This window comes from Eublepharis macularius, chromosome 12 (genome assembly GCF_028583425.1).
Source record: "Eublepharis macularius isolate TG4126 chromosome 12, MPM_Emac_v1.0, whole genome shotgun sequence".
Taxonomy (NCBI): domain Eukaryota; kingdom Metazoa; phylum Chordata; class Lepidosauria; order Squamata; family Eublepharidae; genus Eublepharis; species Eublepharis macularius.
In genome coordinates this window covers 43,359,129-43,380,564 of record NC_072801.1, presented here as the reverse complement: position 1 = coordinate 43,380,564, position 21,436 = coordinate 43,359,129, and the positions used below count along the sequence as shown (strand labels likewise).

Here is a 21,436-nt window from a genome sequence, read left to right as displayed (position 1 = left end):
CTCCAGGTTTGGCGACTGTGGGTGATCTCCTGCCTGGAAATAGGACACTTGTTTTATGTTGCAGGGGGTGGGGGGAGGAGGTAGCTTTCATAGAACTTTAGAGAATAAGCTCTTTCCATGATGTCTGGCAGCAAGTTTTGACTGCGGGTTTTAGAAATATTTATTTACTTGGGTGTTCACCTGCCATCTGGCAGCAAGTGGCCAATCTGCTTGGTGGTTATAGTTGGCCTGTTTCTGAAGAGTGTTCATGTCACAGCAGTTTACACTGTCATTGGCTTCCATGCTCTGATGTCACAGAGGTGTTTTTGTGGAATGGGAGGCACTCGTTTTTAAATTCCAAGGTTTATAAAATTAAACAAAACTGCAGAAGTGTATAACCTTCTTGAATCTGAGCTACAGACTGTCTGGTTGGTTTGGTTTTAGTCTTTCAAGACAGAGATTAAAACAGATGACAATCCCTGATTATGATGACATGATTCAGACTTTCTGCTAATCCCAGACCTAGTGTTTAGGATATAAAGACATAGTGGTTGGACCAGGCCAGCTTTTTCACTCAGTCTTGCCCAATTCCTCTTCTTACTGTAGCCCCTGTCCCACAGGGCTTTTGTCCATGTAGGCTCCTTGATATCCTTTTTGATGAAAGGGGAATCTCTCTTCCCTTTTTCACCAGCAGAAAAGCTGGTTGGATCTAACCCAATATATCCTCAGGCTTTGATGTTACCCCTCCATCCCCACTTCGTTACAGTGTGCAGGAAAGTGCTGCCCCTGGAATTTTCCATTTTGGGCTCCCAAATGTTTTGGTTTGGTTTTTTAGCATTGTATTCCTGTACATTTGCACAGAAGAATCTCAGAAAGAAGTTTTTTTTTTTTTTAATAAACAGCTTCTTCACTCCTTCAACACATGGCTTCTTTCTCTGGCAGAGGGGAGATCATGATAAAGGGAGGCAATTCCACAAAGTTCGAGAGGGACGGCTTTATTCAATGAGCCACGACCGTGTTCTAGATGATGGCCCCTAATGAGCGATTAAGAAGCTAATGTTTGTATGGCGCTGGGTGGTCCTGGAGCTCTCTTAAGTGCTAACTTCTGTTATTGTGACAAAAGCTTTAGAGTTTTAGGGCTGGCTCCACAGAATCCTAGACGGATATGCCTTGCCTTTGTGTTTCATTAAATTATCATAGTGGAATATCTGCATCCTCTGTATTATAGCTTTTTATACATTCTAACTATTTATTATAGTTAATTTGCAGGTAACAATAGCAACATTTTTTTCCAGTTTGGGACTTGGAAATGTGGGTCCTGCACATGCATCTCTGCATATTATTGAGCATTAATATGTTTTTTAAAAAAGCAGTCGGTTCCCCCATTATGAAATCCTTATGTCCACAATGAGGATTTTGCATCAAACGTGTGATAGGAGTTTTGTGCTTCTCAGATGCACATGGGCCTGATTCTGATCATGACAGTTGCATTAGGATTGCCACCCCCCAGGTGGGAAATAATGACCTACAGCGGTAAGGTCTTAAGGACCTAACGTTCTTAAAGTGCACCGTGCAGCAAAGTAATAAGCAATAATAATATACTCTTGTATGACTATCAAAAATACTCTATTAATGTAAAGTGCTGGGTGCTCCACAAGTCACAATCAAAAGGTTACACAATTACATTAAACACATCACAGTTTATAGAACAAGGCGTGATAATACATCTATAATCATATACAGAATTGATTGAAGCTGCCTGCAAGTCCCAAGTGCCCCAAAAGTCCTTCCTTGAAAATTACAACTGGAGCACACTCTCTCTTCCTTACACTCTGCAGATAACCCCAGCAGCAGGAGTTGGCAGGGAAGCTGGCTCCCGGGCGGGAGGATCTACAAAGGAGGCACAGGACACGCAGGGAAGATTCCACAGCCACCCAGAAACGCTCAACAGGGCGCTAGCTGAACTCCTGTTTCGGGGAAGCTTTTTCAAGAGTGTTCAAAGATGGCAAGAGTATTCCATTAACTTCTCCAAACTCACATTGGAAACCCAGATACAAGGTATCTGAGAGAGTGTGCTCCAGTTGTAATTTTCAGGGAAGGACTTTTTGGGCACTTGGGATTTGCAGGCGGCTTCAGCTCAATCAATTCTGCGTATGATTATAGATGTATTATCACGCCTTGTTCTATAAACTGTGATGTGTTTGATGTAATTGTGTAACCTTTCGATTGTGGCTTGTGGAGCACCCAGCACTTTACATTAATAGAGTATTTTTGATGATCGTACAGGAGAGTATTATTATTGCTTATTACTCTGCTGCACAGTGCACTTTAAGAACGTTAGGTCCTTAAGACCATACTGCTGTAGGTCATTATCTCTCACAGTGTAGTTTACTCTGCGGTGCGCCTCTTGTTACTTTTACCCCCCAGGTGGGGCCTGGAGATCTCCTGGAGTTACAACTGATCTCCAGATGACAGAGATCAGTTCCCTTGGAGAAAATGGCTGCTTTGGAGAGTGGAATCTATGGAATTATACCTCTGTGAGGTCCGTCCCCCTCCCCAAACCCTGTCATCCCCAGACTTTACCCCCAAATCTCCAGGAATGTCGCAGTCTGGAGTTGGAAACCCTAAGTTGCATGGGTGCACATACTTTGTAACATATTAATTGGTCTTAAAGGTCCAAAAGTGGGAGGGTAAGGGTTTTTTCCCCTTTCAAATACCTTTGAATGTTTTGAAAAATGTCTTGCTGTGTACAAGAGAAAAAAAAGTCATTTTATAGTCTTATCTCAAGTTTTGGGAACAGGTAAGCAAAAACACAAGTGTGTGGTATAGTGGACTGAATGTAGACTTCAACAAGAGTGACTTGGGTTCAGTTCCTTGTTGTACCAAAAAAAAAAAAAAGGTTACTGGGTGGCCTGGAGCTAGTTGTAGGCTCTTAATCAAATTTACCTCATAGGGTTGCTGTTGAGAGGACAAAACAAGATAATGCCTTGAGCTTCTTTGAGGATACATGGAATACAGTCTGATTGGTAGCAGTGCACTTAGGAAACAAATGGGAACGATTGGCGTTACAGTTCCCATACAGTTCCCATTTTTTGGCACGCCAAAAAATTAAGCACATAAATGGCTCTGTTCTGCTCACAATAGTTATCATCAAGGCTTTTTTTTCAGCTGGAATGCGGTGGAACGGAGTTCTGGAACCGCTTGAAAATGGTCACATGGCTGGTGGCCCCGCCCCCTGATCTCCAGACAGAGGGGAGTTTAGATTGCCCTCCGCGCCGCTCGGCGGTAACTCCCCTCTGTCTGGAGATCAGGGGGCGGGGCCACCAGCCATGTGACCATTTTCTCTGAGGGCAACCCACTGAGTTCCACCACCTCTTTTCCCAGAAAAAAAGTCCTGGTTATCATACATATTATACACGTGGTGGGCATCTTCTCCCCTCTCCTGAAATCAAGATTTAACGTTTGGGAATAAGGAAGCACAAGCACCTTGCATTGATGTTCCATTGGTGTTGTGTGTGTTCTGATTGGGCTTCAACATGCCAAGACTCTTGCCTCTCTGACATGTGCTCTTTAAGCTAGAAGGACAACAAGACTTGCTACCCCTTGTAAACCTGCAAGACCGATGGGGTATTGTTGGCCCAGCTCAGTTCCTTCTAACCAAGTTGCCAGGTGACCAGGCAACTGGCTAATTGCGAGCCTCATTGTTCCATGTAAACTAGGTTTGGGGGCAGGTCTCATAGCTTCAGTCCCCCACCTGTAAAATGCAGAGACTGCCCAAATCCCCTTTTCCTTTTTTTGGGCACAGAATCTACACATTTTATATGTTGTAATTGCAAAAAGCTCTGCCAGTTGGTCAGCAGCAATATGGTAAAGATACAGGAAGGTATCATGATCGGGGGGAGGGCATGGAAAATGCCACTGTGCGTAGATTTGGACATCCCAGGCATTGGAAAGATTGCAGCTTAGAAGGATGCAGTTTTGCTTAGGACTGAACTGTAAGTGGATGCTGTGCTGATTGGAGCGACTGGGCGAGAAAATGGAATCTGGTCCATGCTGAAAGTATTTCATTGGTCCTTATGACTGACTGAATTGTGGGTTCTGCTGCTGCAAGGGCTGTGCTGTAAGGAAATAGTTCAGAGAGACGTTTTGGCAAAGGGATGGGGACTGTAGACTATACTACTGGGTTGCTACAAGTATGCTCCTATTGGATAGTTTCTGCATTGTTTAATAGGTTGTGTTAAATTGCTTATGTTTTGTTTCAGTATTGTTCCAGCTCTGTATTGGATTTCTGCTCCCCCGCCCCGTAATCCATAATCCAAACAATTGTATTGTTTATTGAGTGTTCCAGCCATTGATCGTATTGACTGACACTGTGCTATCTGCCTTACAGCTCAGTGAAAGAGGCAGACTATAAATAAATGTGAAGTCAGAAATGCCCTCTGGTAAAAATCTCATTGTTTGAATGCCTTCTTGAATGATAAACACACCCATGTGTTTGTGTAAGTGGATAAAAATTTAGACAGTTTGATCTTTGGTGGGTTCATGAGGGCAGGAAGGGCTTTTAAACAGTGCTTTGTCTGGGGGTGGGGTGAAGTGGGGAGGGGGCACGGATGTATTCACAGTTGGCTTCTCTTGCATCTTACCCAAATTGCAGAAGGAATTCTGGCCTTGACCCAGTGTACTTCAAGTATTTATCCTCTTTTCACGGCTAATTCTTATGATTTCTTTCTAGTTGGTCTGGTGTATTTTTTAAAACCCACCTTCCTCCAGGGAGCTTAGGATAGCATATATGACTCTCCCTTCCTTATTTGATCCTCACAAACAACCCTGCAAAGTAGGTTAAGGTGATAGAGAGGGAGGGAATGACTGGCTTCTGCAAGCTTCTATGGCAGAGTGAGAATGTGAACCCTGGACTCCTCAATTCCAATCCAGCACTAACCACCACAGCATAGTGGCTATACCCTCAGATTCTTTCCCTGCACCCAATCTACAGTCTGCTCAGCTAGCTAGACTTCAAAGACTTTCAAGAAGCTACACCCAGCTGCCTCTTCTCCAGGCTCTGGGCAGATTCACAAGTGATCTTTGACCAATTGTGAGAAGATGTAGCTGGGGTAGTGTAAAAAGGTGCCCTGTTGTATGTGCCTGAGTCTTGTATATACCTAGAAGGGGCCTCAGGATCATGGCCCTGTCTGTCCACTTGTTCACATTATAGAGTGGCTTTCTTTTGCTGGTAGAAAATGCTAAAAAAGCTTTCTGTTTCCATCTATTTGGCTTTCTTCCGGAAGCCCATGACGCGCAGTGTCATGCTTGGAGTAGGCCCTTGGAATTAGGCCTGCGACCACGCGATGACAATATGTGGGCGGATATATGTTACATTAATGGCTTAACGCCTTGTGTTGTAATTGCCTATAAAGCAGCAGTTAAGGGCGGGGGGAGGGATTTATAGGCTGCAGAAAGAGAGGAGAGTTCTGCATCTCCCTCTTGTGGCAAAACGGAATAATACATCTGGCATTTCCCGCCCACAAAATAGTATGTGGAGGGCTTGAAGGAGCCGTTGTATCCCAAGCTACACTGTTGAAGTCCCGGCGGTTCAGCATGGCCTATTGTGGCTGGGAGTGGTGCGTCAAGATCAGTAGCAAGTAGAGTTGCCAACTTCCAGGTGGTGGCTGGAGATTTCCCAGAACTACAACTGATTTCCTGACACCAAAGATCAGTTCGCCTGGAGAAAATGGCTGCCTCGGAAGGTGGACTTTATGACATTATACCCAGCTGAGGTACCTCTCCTCCCTATACCTCTCTCTCCCCAGGGTTCACTCTCAAGTCCCCTGGAATTTCCATACCTGAAGATGGCAACCCAGTGGCAGGTAGCAAGAGTTTACAGCCTTGTTTCTGGCCAACAGCTCAAAAAGTTGTGGTTGTAAGTGTGTGTGTGTGTGTGTGAGAGAGAGAGAGAGATTGTAAGAACAGCCCTTCTGAATCAGGCCGGTGGTCCATCTAGTAGTGTCCTATTTTCCACAGTGACCAACCAGATGCCCTTGGAGGAGAGCTTCTGCCAGCTATGCCTGGAGGAGGCCCAAGCTCCCTAACAATTGCTATCAAGAGGTATCATGCTTCTGAACATGGAGGCTCCATTTAGTTATTGTTGCTAATGGCCATGGACAGGCCTCTCCTCTGTGAATCTGTGTAACATCTTTTTAAAGCCCTCTAAAGCTGCTTCCACATATCATTTTTTCTTGACCTTTGCTTTCAAACTGGAGTGCTGATTTAAGAGCATCTGTGTGATGTCATCTTTTCATTGTCCACTTTGCAGGTTTTCCCCATGCTTAGCACAGTCATTCCCAAACCTGGGCTAATATAATCTTCTCTGAAAGAGCATAGTCTAAGCATATTAGCATGCTGTCTGGATGGGAAGTTACACATTTTTGGAGGCCCTGCCCACATATATATGTTATCATTACTGTGCTATAGTGCTATAGCAATTGCCATTTTTTTTAAAAAAAAATCCTTCAATGGTGCGCCAGAGAAAAAATTAGGGGGAAAGAGGGTTGGTGGAGGAAAATCTGCAGAAAACTCCGGTTGTCAGTGTGGCAGCATCAGTGAATCCAAAACAAAAATTCTCACTATGCCAAAGCGACCTAAATGAATGGTTGCTGTGGCTACAACGTGTAGCAACAAGTGTCCTAAAACAGCTGTATTATCCAAAACACTGGAAGGCAGCAGCTCTTACGGTTGCTCCACATTTTATGTGAGATACACTACCACTGTCTCTATGCCAATTTCCTGCAGTGAACTTATAATGCAAGGCCTAGAAACATACATTGTGGAAATAAAAGCAAGAAATTCAAGACTGTGGCTAGGCTTAAGGCTCCCTCCCCATGACTACCTCAAGAATTCCTTTTAACTCAAGGTAATAGTGATCAAACATTAGACACTGTGTTGAGGAGCTGCTTTTTAAAAAAAGTGAAATCCAAATAATTCTTCCAAAAACAAGTTTCAAAAGTGCACTGGGAAGCACTTTTGATTCTCCTTCCACTTGTACAAATCCCCTCAAATTTTGCTCATGCAAATTCCATGGTGGGTTTAAAAGAAGTGCACATTTCTTCTTCCTGTGGTAATTCACAGTCTTGGAGAACCATAGAGGAGAATGGCAAAGGAAGGCCATCCAGTCCTGCCTCTTTCAGATCAAGCCTTGTAATCCAGAAGGCAAAGCAAGTGCAGGAAGATTAGAGAAGCTGTGAGGAGCTCCATAGTAGCTCCAAGCCACACCTGATATGAAAAGGCAGCCCAAACCCAAGATCATTAGCCAGTATCACTGGGAAGGACCCCATTACAGACTAATTACTGCTTCCCTGAACATGTGAACATTCTTTTTATTATCCTAAGAAACCATGCATTTGGAACTACTTTATGTCAGGAAAGCTTCTGCTTTCCTGGCTTTCTGTGGACTATGCAAAACTGAAGGATTCAAGATTTTTTTACACAGGTGATAGAGCTGTCCTGTAAAGAAATAATTCAGAGAGATTCTTTGTAAAGGGATAAGGACTGTAGACTATACTACTATGTATTGTCTGTTGCTGTAAGTATGCTCCTTTTGGATGGTTCTGCGGTGTTTAATATGTTACATCAATTTGATTGTATTTGTTTCAGCTCTGTATCAGATGTCTGTTGTTTTCAAATTCCTCCAATCCTCACCCTATTTTATTGTTTATTGTATGTCCCAGCCATTGATCAGATTGCCTTATACTGTGCAATCTGCCTTGACTCTCGGTGAAAAAGACATACTATAAATAATGTAATTAAATAAAATTAATTGTATTGGTAATCTGATGCTTTAGAGAAAGCAGTCAAGGAGATTGAGAACTGTTTGCAATGAATAGAACAGTTCACCTGTAGAATGTAATAGATGCATGAGAATACGAACTATAAGACAGCCGCATCATCAGTATTTCTGTTCTTTCTCATAACTATCCTAAATGTCTCACACCTCTGTTTCTGTCAAGCTAGTAGATTCAGCCCATTAAAAAAAAAATTAAATACAGGTTGATCATTGTAAAGCAAATGTTTTAAATCAGTACTGATCAACCACTTGTGGCCAGCCAGTCTCATGTGTAGTGTGTGGAAATATTAAGACCAGAAATAGTATTTGATATTATTGCATTCTTCATTAGGTTGGACAGCACCATACACTGACAGAAGCTATGGAAGCTGTAGTACCACTTCCTGTACAAAACACAATGACGCCCCTGTCTTCCGCCTCTGAGGCAGAACTCCACCTCACACAAGACACCTACCCACTCTGGGCATCTGGCCCAAGCAGTACTAATCCCCAAGCACCTTCATTCCAGGGTGCAGGTGGTGCTCAGCCCCAAAGTTGCCACTTCTGACCTTCACAGGTTTCCCTGCCTCTCCTTCATTACTGGGAGGGAGACAGTGGTACAATGATGGGGGCTCTTTGTTTCCTAGCCGCTAGGCTTGAGATGTTGGCCACTACTCCCACATATCAAAGCCTCTCTCTGGTTTTCTGATCTAAATCAACATATGCAGTGAGTTTACCAAGTCAAGATAATCCCCCCATAAAAATATGTCAAATTTGGGGGGAAAAAACCGATTTCAAGGGTTGGTTCTGTGAATGCAGCAAGGGTTTGGTATTTCCTGCTTTATGGGAGCGAACTGGCTGGCAGTGGGTCCAGCCAGATGAGATCCTGAGAGTTTCACAATTAGAGCTCCCAGTATTTATTTTAATACACTTTTCAAGACTGTAGATGCCCCGTTCTTATCAGGACCGTTCTTATCATGTGTGAGTGTGTTTGTCTGACAATCTGCTGTTTGCCCCATTGGGACAAAAATATGGGTACCCTATCTGTATATTTTCTCTGAAAGAGCAAATAATGGCTCCCTGTGGTCATTTCAGGGTGAAAAGATTGGTGTAGGGAGCTTAAACATCATCTCTCCTCACACAGTGGTCACAGTCAGAATTGGGTCCTTCATATGCCTGATAACAATTGCATTTTTTTTAAAAAAAAAATTGCTGGAAACTTTAATGGTGAAACTGCGCAGATCTCCTCTGGTTTAGCGCTGTGAGCCCTGTTTGCCTGACCTTCTTTGGGTAGAATCAGGGCTCATTTTGAGGGGGAATACGCAGGAACACAGTTCCGGCAGTTCCCCAAAGAGGTCACATGTCCGGTGGCCCCGCTCATTTGACTCTCAGCCATTTTTGGCCCGTTTCAGCCTGGATTGGGGCCAAAACGGCCCGGATTGGGCTTCTGACAGGTGGTGGATCACTCTCCCACTCAGCAGCGGCCTGATCCTGACCATTTTGGGCCCCTTTTTGGCCATTTTCCAGCCTCTTTTTGCCATTTTGGGCCCAATTTTGGCCCTGAATGGCCAGGATTGGGTCCAAAACAGCCAGGATAGGTGATGTCAGGGAGAGTGGCATATGTAATCACTTATGCCAATGACACACTTCTGGTGATGTCAAGGGGCATGGCATATGCTAATGAGTTATGCTAATGAGTTCCTCCAGCTCTTTTTCTATAAAATGACCCCTGGGTAGAATGGTGTCATGTGACATCCTTCAATTCTTCCATGCAGTGGAGAGTTGGGACTAATAGTGATTATTGTCTTCTGACAGTGGTCAGTCTGAGACAGTTCTGCCTGCCTCTTCCGTGTGGTTATTTGTGAGCCGCAGCTGAAGATGTCAAAGGGTCTATGCCCTTACAGAGCACAGCGTAACTATTGCATGTTCCCAGCAAGTGATGTAATGGTTTGAGTACTGAGGAGTTTACTTGCCGTGGAGGCATTGGCTGAGGAAAACAACATCTGGATAATGCTCAGCAAATCTGTAATTGCCATGTAATCTTCGTATGAAAAACACATCCCGTTGAAAAAGGTCAAGTTGAATAGGCATATACTCAAGGATCCTTTAAAAGTGGGGAGGGGAGGACAATCTTGGAAAGGAAATGGAGGAGCAGTTCACTCTGCTGTGAAGACAGAAAAAGAATAATTACAAGAGGAGAGGTTTGTGTTAAATTATATTATGGAAACTCTTGCTAACATGAAGAGCAATTCTGCAAATGGGACATGCTGCCCTTGGAAATGTGCTATTCCGTTTGCTTGGAGAGTTCCAAGCAAGAAATGGGGAAAGGAATACTTTATGCAGTAGGATATCCTGTGTGTGTGTGGCGGGGGTAACAGGCTTGATCAGGTGGTATAATCGAACTCACACACATACTTATCAGAGTGCTGAACTGCTTACAAAACACTGTTGGTACAGTTGACAGTCTGCGTGGCTCATTGTTTAATTTTTAAAGTGCATCTATGTTTTTGCATTTCTTGTGACTTGTTTTGTATCTGCTACTATCCTAAAACACATTTTTAAAGTGGCAACAGCATAAAAGAGTGCTGATAGAATTGGAGATTTAAAAGAAATATCAGGAACTTTCTCAGGAGGATAAAGAAAGTTTCACAGTAAGGAGCCCCCCTCCCTGCAAGATTCTAACTCCTGTTCAATTCACATACAACGTGACTATCCCTCAATAGCGAGTGCAAAATGAAGACATTCATGATGTGTAATCCCTTAAGTGTTGAGGTGTACACAAAATGGCGGCTGAATGCGTGCTGCTGCAGAATCGTTCCATTTCCCTTCTCTCATCCTCACTGCATGGCTGCTGCTCAGTTATTTTGCTTTTGTCTGAAGCCATGTGGGTGGCTTAGCACCTGGGGCTTTGGGCCAGAAACATCCACAGGTGTAAAACAATCAGTGCTTCTAAAGTTCAGATTTTGGGGTCAATGGCAGAGACTGGATGACCGCAGAAGCAATTACCGGTTTGTTTCCCCGACATCCAGATGCCCCCTTTGTTTTGACTGGATTGTTACAAATTTGCTGCTGACGTTCTTTATACTCCGTGCAGGCGGTGTTCTGGAACTGCAGAGCACGCTGGTTGCAATTTAATATTGACGTTCCAGCTGGCTTGTTTCCTTCAGATACTGGGCAACATTGTAGACAAGGCCAGGAAATAAGTGGATAAACAAAGGAGTATGTGATTTCCATAACTAAGTCTTCTCCTGATGCAGAGGTGCATGCAGAATTTTCCTAAGGGAGTGGTTGGTGAACCTGAAATGTTGACTGCCCTCAGGCCCTGATCTTAAAATGGATTGGAAGGGAAGGAGAAGGGATGATATGCTCCAGTGAAAATTTGTGATTTTCATGGTGTTCCTGTCTGAGTTTGGCAAATGGAACTCATAGGTTGATCTTAAAATGCCAAATTTGCACTGTTTAATGGGATTCTGTGTATGAAGCTCCAATTACCCCCCTCCCTTTAACTAACTGGTGTGCAGGGCCCTGGACTGATCATAACCACAGTGTGGGGGGAAGGGGAAGCCTCCTATGTCCCCATGTCATTAGGGTTGCCGGTCCCCTGGTGGGTGTGGGGGATACCCCACTCCCAGCCTTCTCCCTCTACCACCACTCACCTGGCCAACAGGGGTAAAGGCACTGGAACAGGCCTCTCAGGGTGCACTCCCACTGCAGTGCGACAACGTCATTGCCATTCGGCCTGGCATGAAACCCAGGAGCAGACCAGGGCCTGCGTGATGATGTCACTCGCAGAAGTGATGTCATCATGCTGCACTGGGAGTGCATAAGCTTTGTGTGCAAGGACATCTGATAGGCAAGTACTGGGTCTCCTCCCCGCCCCCTGAGGGTAAGGGTACATGGCAATCCTACCTGCCATGCTGTTTTCTCATCTGCTGTTGGGCAATACGGGCTGTGAGTATTGACCTGGAGTTACACACAGATTTCCTTGCTTCATTATGGACCACTAGTTGGTAGAGGGATTTATAAGTTGCTCAGGCTGGGATACCAAAAGCAGTATGCCAAAATCCTCTGGAGAGTTGAGTTAACTCTCTCCTGTTCTCTGGACCTCAGGTGCCTCCCCCCCCCCAAAAAAAAATTTGCTGTTCAGCCTGCTGGGAAAAAACATAAAAGGTTGTATGATTTCCCCCAGCAGGGCAACTAGTATATCTAAGGGTTTTTTGAGATCAAGGGAAGAAAGACAAAAACTATGTCTTTCTCCAAGAATCCACTTTGAATTGAGGTCCCATGCAGCTGTTGTTAAGTAATTTTAAAAAGTCCTGGAGGTCTGTTCACGGGAGATCTGTCTTCCAATATTTCATCTAATTTGACCCTAAGAACTGAAATATAACTTGGATGCTAAACCTTGCTTCTGTTTGCATTCTCTTCATGTGCAGGGCATTCCTCTGACACTAGGCGTTTTCCAGTACTTTGACAGGAGCAGGTCTTGTTTGCTGACTTAAAATATTTATGTACCATTGTTCCCAAAACAATTTTAAAGTCCTAAACAATCTTGTGTGTATATGTAAAGTGCCGACAAGTCGCAGTTGGCACTTGGTAGGGTTTTCAAGGCAAGAGACTAACAGAAGTGGTTTGCCATTGCCTACCTTTCCATAGTGACTCAGGTCTTCCTTGGTGGTCTCCCATCTAAGAAATAACCAGGGCAAGCTGCAGCTTCCACTCACACCACTGGACTATATTCCTACTGGAGTTTGTAATAATAGTGGCATCAGGAATGGACACCTTGAGGTATTTGGACTTCAAAAGTTCACTATTATTACAAAATGCCAACAAGCATGCAGTGTAGCTGTGTGAGTTGGGGGTGCTGGAGGAATGTGCTGCACATCAGAAGGCTGCCCCCCATGGAAAAGAGCTGGCTTGTAGCAGCCGTGAATGTTAATTGGCTTTTTTAATACAGGCCGTTTTTGAGGCAAAAAAGTGCATAAATCTGTGCTTTCATATTATGTATCTGAAAATTTGGTAGTTTAAAAATTGTATTGAAAGACCTTGTTCTATTTTCAAGTCTTCATTTGCTAAGTGGTTAAGAGTGTGGGACTCTAATCTAGAGAGCTGGGTTTGATTCCCCACTCCTCCACTTGAAGCCCACTGTGTGACCTTGGGCTAGTCACGGCTCTCTGGAGCTCTCTCAGCCCCACCCACCTCACAGGGTGTTTTGTTGTGCGGATAATAATGACATACTTTGTAAACTGCTCTGAGTGGGCATTAAGTTGTAGAACAGAGGTGTGACCTTAAGGGAGTGACTTGTGATATTTGGGCCCCATGGAGTACCCATGGGTTCCAATCACAAAGTGGATGGGGCAGAGACAATGCAAATGTTTTCTGGTTTCTTGTGTTGTAACAAGGGATGAGGGAGTGGAAGATGAAATTGCACAGTTTGCCACAAAGCATGAATAGAAGTGGCCTTACCATGAGGCAGCTGTCTTGACAGGACTGATTTTGAGCATAATTTAGGGAGATCTTCAGAGATGGATTGTGCTTCTTGAGCTGGATCTATCCACAGGGAGGTTCTTCTGCACAAACCCTAGTAAAATAAGTATGACCGGCACAGGAGCACGCAAGTGCTCTCTCACTGTTCCCTATCAGTTCAGTGAGGCTTGCACAACTGATAGCGGTGCTCCATGTTAATTAAAGGAATGGGGAAGGTGCTTTTTGGATTTTCTACCCAAAGTAGTAGAATGTTTTAGACCAGCCTTGGGTAACAAAATTCAGCACAGTGAATTGCAGTACTTTGATGATATGGAAGATTTGAACTGGACTATGCTGGAAAGAGCAAAAATCCTTTACAACAAAGCAGGAGCGCTGCTTAAACAAGGTATTTCCTCTTCCATGGTGTTTGTGTTAACATAAACATTTCATGTTCATCAAGGAAAAAAATGCATGTCCACTCTTCCCTTTTTTCTTTCGAGAGCTTTCAGCTTGATAATATCAGCACCAGTTCTGAGAAATCTTTCCCCTCCCCTTCTTAACCTTTCCAAATCCCCAAGTTCAGTCTAGTCCTTAGTCTGAAATACAGAAGTTTGATTTATGTGTGGAGGTTGATTGTGAGATGAACATGTGCTCACAGACAGAGCTACGTCTTCAGGTCTCCAGACTGATTTTTGGTTGTTGGCTTTGAAAGAAAGAGGAAGATGACTGGGCGGGGAACAAGGTTAGGCTCCTTGAAGGGCCCCTTCTCTACTTGAATGATGAAGACCATAAAGCCAAAACAATCAGACCATTATATTGGCATTTCAGTTCATTCAGGTCATAAGAAGATCATTGCAGCATCAGCCCAAGAGTTTGCCATCCTCATTCCAGTTGTGGTCAGAAATTTTGATGTTTACCAAAGATGCTTGAGATTATTGATGTCATCTTCCCTTCTGCCTCTCCTATTCTTGGTGGGGATGGAGAAGGGTAGGCAACTACCCTGTTTCTTTTCTTTCGTATTCCCCTCAAACATGTAAATGATGGTGACGATAATGGAGGGGGTGTTTATAGGAGATGGAATATGTTGGGTTTGGACCCTAAGCTTTAACCCCAGCTCTGCTCCAAAGTTTACATGGTAACCTGAAGTTCCTGTCTCTCTTATTTAGCTCACCAAGTGTGCCTGAAGACAGATGTATATACTTCCCCATGACTCTTGAAAGAGTGCCGGAAGGAAAGTTAAATACACCAAAGGAATAAGATTTTACAAATAATATTCCTGGATCAGACTGAGTAAAAGCCCATGTAATCCACGTTTCTTTCTGGCTATGGCCAGCAAAGTGCTCCTTAGGAAAGTTGGGAGCAAGGCAAGGCGGAAATAGCCACCTTCTAATTCATGGCATCTAGTCTTTTTCACCCATGTCAAAAAAAAATGTAGCATCTCCTTGAGATTGTGGTGTGCTGGCAAATAGAAAGAGGCAAGAAGAGGGACAAGAGTTGTAACATGGCCAGACACACTGGGAACAAGACCAGTCCCAGTGATACTGCTTACCTCAGCCCCTTGATAGGGTTTCCAAACTCCAGGTGAGGCCTGGAGATCTCCCAGAATTGCAACCAATCTCCAGAGTACAGAGATTAGTTCCCATGGAGAAAATGGCTGCTTCGGAGGATGGCAATAAACCCTGCTGAGGTCCCTCCCTCCTCAAACCCCAACCTTCTCAAGCTCCACCCCCAAATCTCCAAGAATTTCCCAACCTGGAGTTGGCAGCCCTTGATGAGAGAATATGCCCTGTGTGCTGAGGAAAATGGTCTGGTGAACTGCTGTTCAGCACATATTCTGGAGGTTGTGTATCCCTGGTCCCAGAGCCTTAGGAACTCAATTCCTGATTATTGTGTCTAGTAGCCACTTGTCCATCTGTTGTTTCTGTGTGGGTTAGATGAAATTGAGCTCAGAGTTCTGTTCTGGCCCCTTCTTTGGGTGTATTGAGATGTAATAATTATTGGAAGAATAATGCTAACAACAGATGCATCTTTAAGTAGATGATCAGAGATTTTATTATAAGAAAGGAGACAAGTCTGGTGCCAGGGTCAAAGTACAGATATTTAACATAGGAAGTGTTAAGTGATGGGCTACCCTGTGTATGGATGCTGGGGACCAGGAAGTTCTGCTGACAATGAAACCATCAAAAGAGCGGGATAGGAGCCAAGATGAGAAAGGAGCCATGAGTGCTGCGGATAGATTCGGTTTTCTCTGAACTGGTTCCAAATCCTAGAAGGTGCTCTGCCGGTTTAGATAAATGCCTGATGCATGAGGTGGAAACAGAGGCAGACGATTGATGAGATAATACATCCAGGAATGAGCCTTTCTTCACTAATTTGGGGTGTTGGAATATTGAGGTTGGAGTGAGTGTGATCAGTTGAGCTGCATATACTGGGATATAGCGTTCTGAGTGGCCTTGTTAAAGAAGATGGCATTTCTCAGTTTGCTTCATCTGTGACTGAGAGAAAAATAGTAAAGGAATGTTGGCTGTAAGAAAAAAGTGGAATGGAACACATCACAAGTTAAGTCAGCTGTGAAAAATGCTTTCTTCCATCTTCACTTGGCCCCAAGGACTGCCTTCTGCCTTGATCCAACCAATCTGACCATATAGGTCAATGCCAAGGTCAAGGTTAGATTATTGTAATGTACTGTATGTAAGTCTACCCTTAAAGACAACTTGAAAACTCTAGCTGGTACAGAATGCTACAACTTGTTTGCTATTGGGAGCTTGGCAGAGTATGCATATCACCTTTTTTTGCAATTGTGAATCCAACTCATGGTTTATTGTTGGTTCTTATTGCACTGTTATAATTTTATGATTTGCCTTTAGTTTCAATGAGAAAAGAAAACAATAAATGAAGTTAAATAAATAAATGTATCCCAATAGTTTGCACATTCCTGTGTTTTTCAACATTCCTGTCTTTGAGAAACCATTTCCATCATTATGCCTGGTGATGCATATTGTGGAGGATTCTGGAAATGTTCTAGGACACATATCTACCACTGCTGATGCAATGTGTCGGTCTTGCTGTCTCTTCATGAGAATTAAGAGTGCAGCCTAAGAGCACACACAGCATTTCCTATCAGTAGCACATTGCAGGGGAAGATCAATAGCAATAGGCACGCTTGTTCAACGTTATTGATCTTCCCATTCAGGAACCCTGGAGGAGCTTCTGAGCAAATCCTGGCATGCAGTTCAAAAACTACAGAGATGATCCATTCTTGTGCATGTAGTGTAGTGGACATTTCATCTAGGAATTATGTCTAAATCTATAACTTTCCAAATCTGTTCCCAAATTTGGGGTTGTAGGACTATCTATTTTGGACTGGACTTAGACTTAATGGAGTTGTCACAGTCAGATCTGAGAAAGGGCTTCTGCCTACTCATGGGCATGAACAGGAACCCCCCCCCCCAGCACAATGTTAGTTGTTCGTTGCCATCCACGAACAGGGATTCACAAACATCGACGGACATGACATGTTCAGGAACATGTTCATAGTTGGAGGTTCGTGGGAGCCAGAACGACCCCCTTAGGACTTAGCTGAACTTGAGCCGAGGAAAGGAGAGTCCATGGGTCTCCCCCTTTCTTGGTATTTTCTCTTCACAATGGCAAAAACTGGACTGTCTGCTGGAAGCTAATTGAGGAGTTACAAACTGACCTTCCCAATGTCCAGTACCCACCAAATTTGCAGGGGAAATAGTCCTCACTGTCCTCTAAAGACCCCCCCCCAAGGTTCAGAGAGATTGCACCCCGAGAAAGGCATGATCCATGGTCTTCCCCTTTCATGTCATTTTCTCTTCACAGTGGCAGAAATGACTGTCTGCTGGAAGCTACTTTGAGGGGTTACAAACTGACCTTCTCAATGTCCAATGCCCACCAAATTTGCAGGAGACATAGTCCTCACCGTCCTCTGAAGACCCTCCAAGTTTCAGAGAGATTGCACCCCTGGAAAGGCATGATCCATGGGTCTCCCCCTTTCATGTCATTTTCTTTTCACAGTGGAAAAAACTGGACTGTCTGCTGGAAGCTACTTTGAGGGGTTACAAGCCAGAAGGAAAGCCAGAAGGAGTTCAGACAGAGTTCAGACAGTCCATGCCTATGTTGCCAAGGGAATTGATTGAAAGGCGCTAGATTGTCCGCCTTTATGAACGGCTGACGAATGCCACGAAGAGGGCTTGGAACGAACACATGTTCGCCGGGAACAGGGCCTCACAAACAGCTTCCTCGCAGACAGTGGATTGGGCCGTTCATGGCTTTTTTTGTTCGTATTGCTGTTCATGCCCATCTCTACTCATGAGTCCCTGACATACTCTAGTAATGATGGCAGTTGTGTGTGCCAAACAGACTTCAACAGAGTAGAGTCTGTTATCCTTTCTCATTCTAGATAACTATACAAAATTGGCATGGTTACAAGGAGACCCCAATGCCTGCTGTTGAGGTTGCTGCCTACTTAGCGTGCTACTGGGCATGCCCAGACCCATGTAGGAGCATCTGTTTCCTTACAAAATTCTTTATTGGTGCTCCTGTCGATAGCTCTGTTGACATGATTGTAATTACAATCTAGCTATCCTCCTGAAAGATTTGAGTTGTTTGCCTATTGGGTTGATAGGGAAAGTGAGGGAGCCCCAGAAGGTTAAAATTAGGGAAGAAAAGCTTGTTAGGAAGAAGTGGAACTCCCTCCCCAGGGAGGTTAATGTGTGTACCTCTTGTCTTCAACCAACAGGCAATTTTGTTTTGTTTTGTTTAACTTTCCCTCTCTAACTCATATTAGCCCTCCTCCCTGTTCATGTGTTTAGATCTATTTATGTGTTTCTGTGTTCTGAACATTTTATATTTATTTGTATTTTAAATGCTATTTTAATGTTTGAAATGTTTTAATGTTTACCACTTTGGGAACTCTGAGTAGGGTAAAAAGGCAGTGTAGAAATATTTTAAATAAAATTAAATAAATAAAATATCTCAAGGCCCAAGGTTATCACTCCTCGGTACTCCTGAATTCTTGGTACTGCTTCTAAGATTACTCGAGTAGGGCTTGGAATGACAACTAAATTTGCCTGGAATTACAACTAATTTCCAGTCTGCAGACCATCAGTTCCCGTGGAAGAAATGACAGCTTCAGAGGGCAGACTCTACAGAATCACATCCCCACTGAGCTTGCTTCCCTCACTAGAGACTACCCACAGATCTCCAGGAATTTCTCAGTCTACAGTTTGCAACCTTATCTACTTCCAGTGCAATACTTTGGGTTTCCTTTCACCTTTGTGGCTCCATGCAGACATGTTTGATAGGTAGTTGAGAATATTTTTTCAGTACTGAACTGGTGGTGGAGAGTGCCATCAAGTCATAGCTGACTTTAGGTGACCGCTGATGGGCCTTTCATGGCAGGAGACCAACAGAGGTGGTTTGCCATTGCTTGCCTTTGCAACCCTGGTCTTCTTTGAAGGTCTCCCATCCAATTACTAACCAAGGCTGATCTTGCTTAGCTTCTAAGATCTGATGAGATCGGGCTTGCCTGGGCTATGCAGGTAAGGGCCAGTACTCTTCACTAGAGGTGTGTGCTTCAGAAAGCGTCGTTATTTCCAAATCAGGGCTAGCATGCTGGCCCCAATTCAGAAATACCGAAACAAAACTTCCCAAAGCATTCGTAATGCTTCAGGAAGCTTCAGGGGCCCAGGGGTTAAGTTTAAAGGGCCTTGTCGCAAACAGCAGGGCCCTTTAAACTTTTCCATTCTCACCCTTTCCTCTCCACCCCCACTTACCTGGCACCAGCTGGAGGAAGAGGCCCTCCTGTCTGCCCGCTGGCCTCTGGTGGTGGCGGCCCTCTCTGCCGGCCAGCCGCACCAGCACAGCGCCAGCAGCAGGGAAAGCCCTATCTGCTGGCCAGCCACGCTGGCTGCGGCAGGAAAGGCCCTCTCTGCTGGCCACGGTGGCAGCAGGGAAGGCACTCTCTGCCAGCCAGCTGCACCAGCATGGCGCCGGCAGCAGGGAAGGCCCTCTCTGCTGGCCAGCCACACCGGCGGCAGTGGCAGCAGGGAAGGCCCTCTCTTCCAGCTAGCTGTGCCGGCCATGGCGGTGGCAGGGAAAGCCTTGTCCGCTGGCCAGCTGGCCAGCATGGCATGGGTGGCTGGAGGCTGACCAGGTAAGTGAGGTGGGGATGGCCTCCCCCCTCCCCTCCCCCATCTCTTCAGTATGCTCCGAATCTTTATGGAGCATACCGAAGCGACTTAGAAACCCGAATCCGAAGCAGCATGCCACTTCAGATTTCAGGATTTTTTCTGAAGCTTTTTCCCGCTTCAAGTAAACCCGAAGCAGGAAATCCGAATTATTTTTCAGGTGCACACCCCTATTCTTCACTATTCTATCATTCTTTCCTTTTAATGTTGGATCTGCAAGCTCAGCCATGACGTCCTCCTGGTCATGTGTGGCAGTTAATAATCTCCTGTAGAGAGAGGAAGCAAGCTCACTGTTTGCCAACAGAAGGTCCAGGATTACCTCTTGACCATCCTGATTGTCAGTTAGGGGCATTTAACTCTAATATGAACAAAGTTTTTAAACTGACCCTACCTTAACTTTGCAAAACTTTTTTTCCACTGGTTTTTTTCTTCAGGCTTTTACAGTTCTTTCTCCCCCCCCCCCAAACTTCTAGTCTGACTCACTTTATGACCAAAGGTGGCTTATAGTACATAAAGCAAAAACTACAGTGCAATTTGACAACTCAAAATAATAAATCAAGTGTATTATGCAGCATATCGAACCATCCTAATCTTTTCCATGAGCGGCCAGAAGATTTCAGAGCAATCCTACTAGACAGACTATCCTGAAGCTGGCTACTTTTTAAGCTGAGAGACACCAAGAATTTGGGACTGTATAATCTGCACTGTCTCACCTTGCAAGTTCTTTTTCTTTCATCCCAGAGGTGTTGGGGACTGGCTCTGATGGCTGCATGGTGAAGAGAAGGTATTCTGTGCTTGCTCAAAGACAGAATTTCTGTCCCCAGCTGCCAATGTTGCTACATCTGAGTTCTAAAACTAAGCCCTATAAGAGACTTTGTTCAAATAAACCCAACAAGGGATGTTTTATGATATTGTTATAAACTTTCCTAGTAATCCTGATGTTGGCATTCTCAATAGGGGCTAGAATGCAGACCCAACAGAGCAGTTTTATATTATTTGAAGCTATATAATGCAAAAAGGAATACTAATATTGCTACATATGAATTTATTGAAGTTACTATTTATTTCTTTTTTTTAAAGGAAAAAAGTCCCTCCTGCATTTTTTCCTCTGCTGGCGGGAAAAGAACCCTCAAACCCTCCCCCTGTTTATGGATGTATTGCACTTTTTTTTCGTTTACCCTGAAATATAATGAAAACAAAGGTGCTTGTTTTTTGAATCCATGAACAAAAAACAGTCTTCTCAAAACCTTGAGGCTTTGAGCGTGAGAGGGGTTGAAAAACGAGTCTCCAGGCAGCTTTGTAACCCAGGGGACATCTCTGAGGATGATGGGAACAAAATAGCAAATCTGGACAAAGAGGAGAGTTGGGGGGTTGCTAATAAGATGGAGAACCTGCTTTATGATAATTAGAATAAAATTGGGGTATCAAGAATGCCGGGGTCAGCTTCTACTTGCACCAATCTGCCTTTCACCTTGTAGAGAGAGGCCCGCGCCAGGTAATTAGGTCAAATCAATGATTATATATCTTAAGGCCAAGTGGAAGGGGCAGTAATTGTGATGAAATTTGTCTGAAGAGAGGGAACCATGGGGTGGGGGATGCTTGGGAGGTAACTTGTTTAAAAAAAGGTAACAAGTTCAAAGGGGAAATTAAGTTCAAGGTTCAGTTCCTGTTCACTTCTCACACTAGGAAAAAAAAAACCCAGGAAACTAATATTTCTATCAGGCATGTTGTTTTATTTGGAGCTGCAGAGAGAAAGCGAGAGATCATATCAGAGTGACGAAAGGCAATTAAAACAGAGACAAGGGCCTGTAATTAGGTTTTTCTCCCCCCGCCCCCCACTGGGAAGGACAGCCGAGACGAAAAAAAGGTACGATGAATCTCCCTACTTCCCCATTGGTTAGTTCTTTCTATTCTGAGCACATCTAGTCATCAATGCGTAAATAACCCACATCTCTTGGCAAGATAT

At 44.2% G+C, this 21,436-nt stretch overlaps 1 protein-coding gene across 1 annotated transcript in view; it reads left to right on the top strand.

Annotated features, from left to right (window-relative positions):
- Positions 1-21,436, top strand: part of SKAP1 (src kinase associated phosphoprotein 1) — a 382,276-nt gene that overhangs the window by 83,724 nt on the left and 277,116 nt on the right. The window lies entirely within an intron of this gene.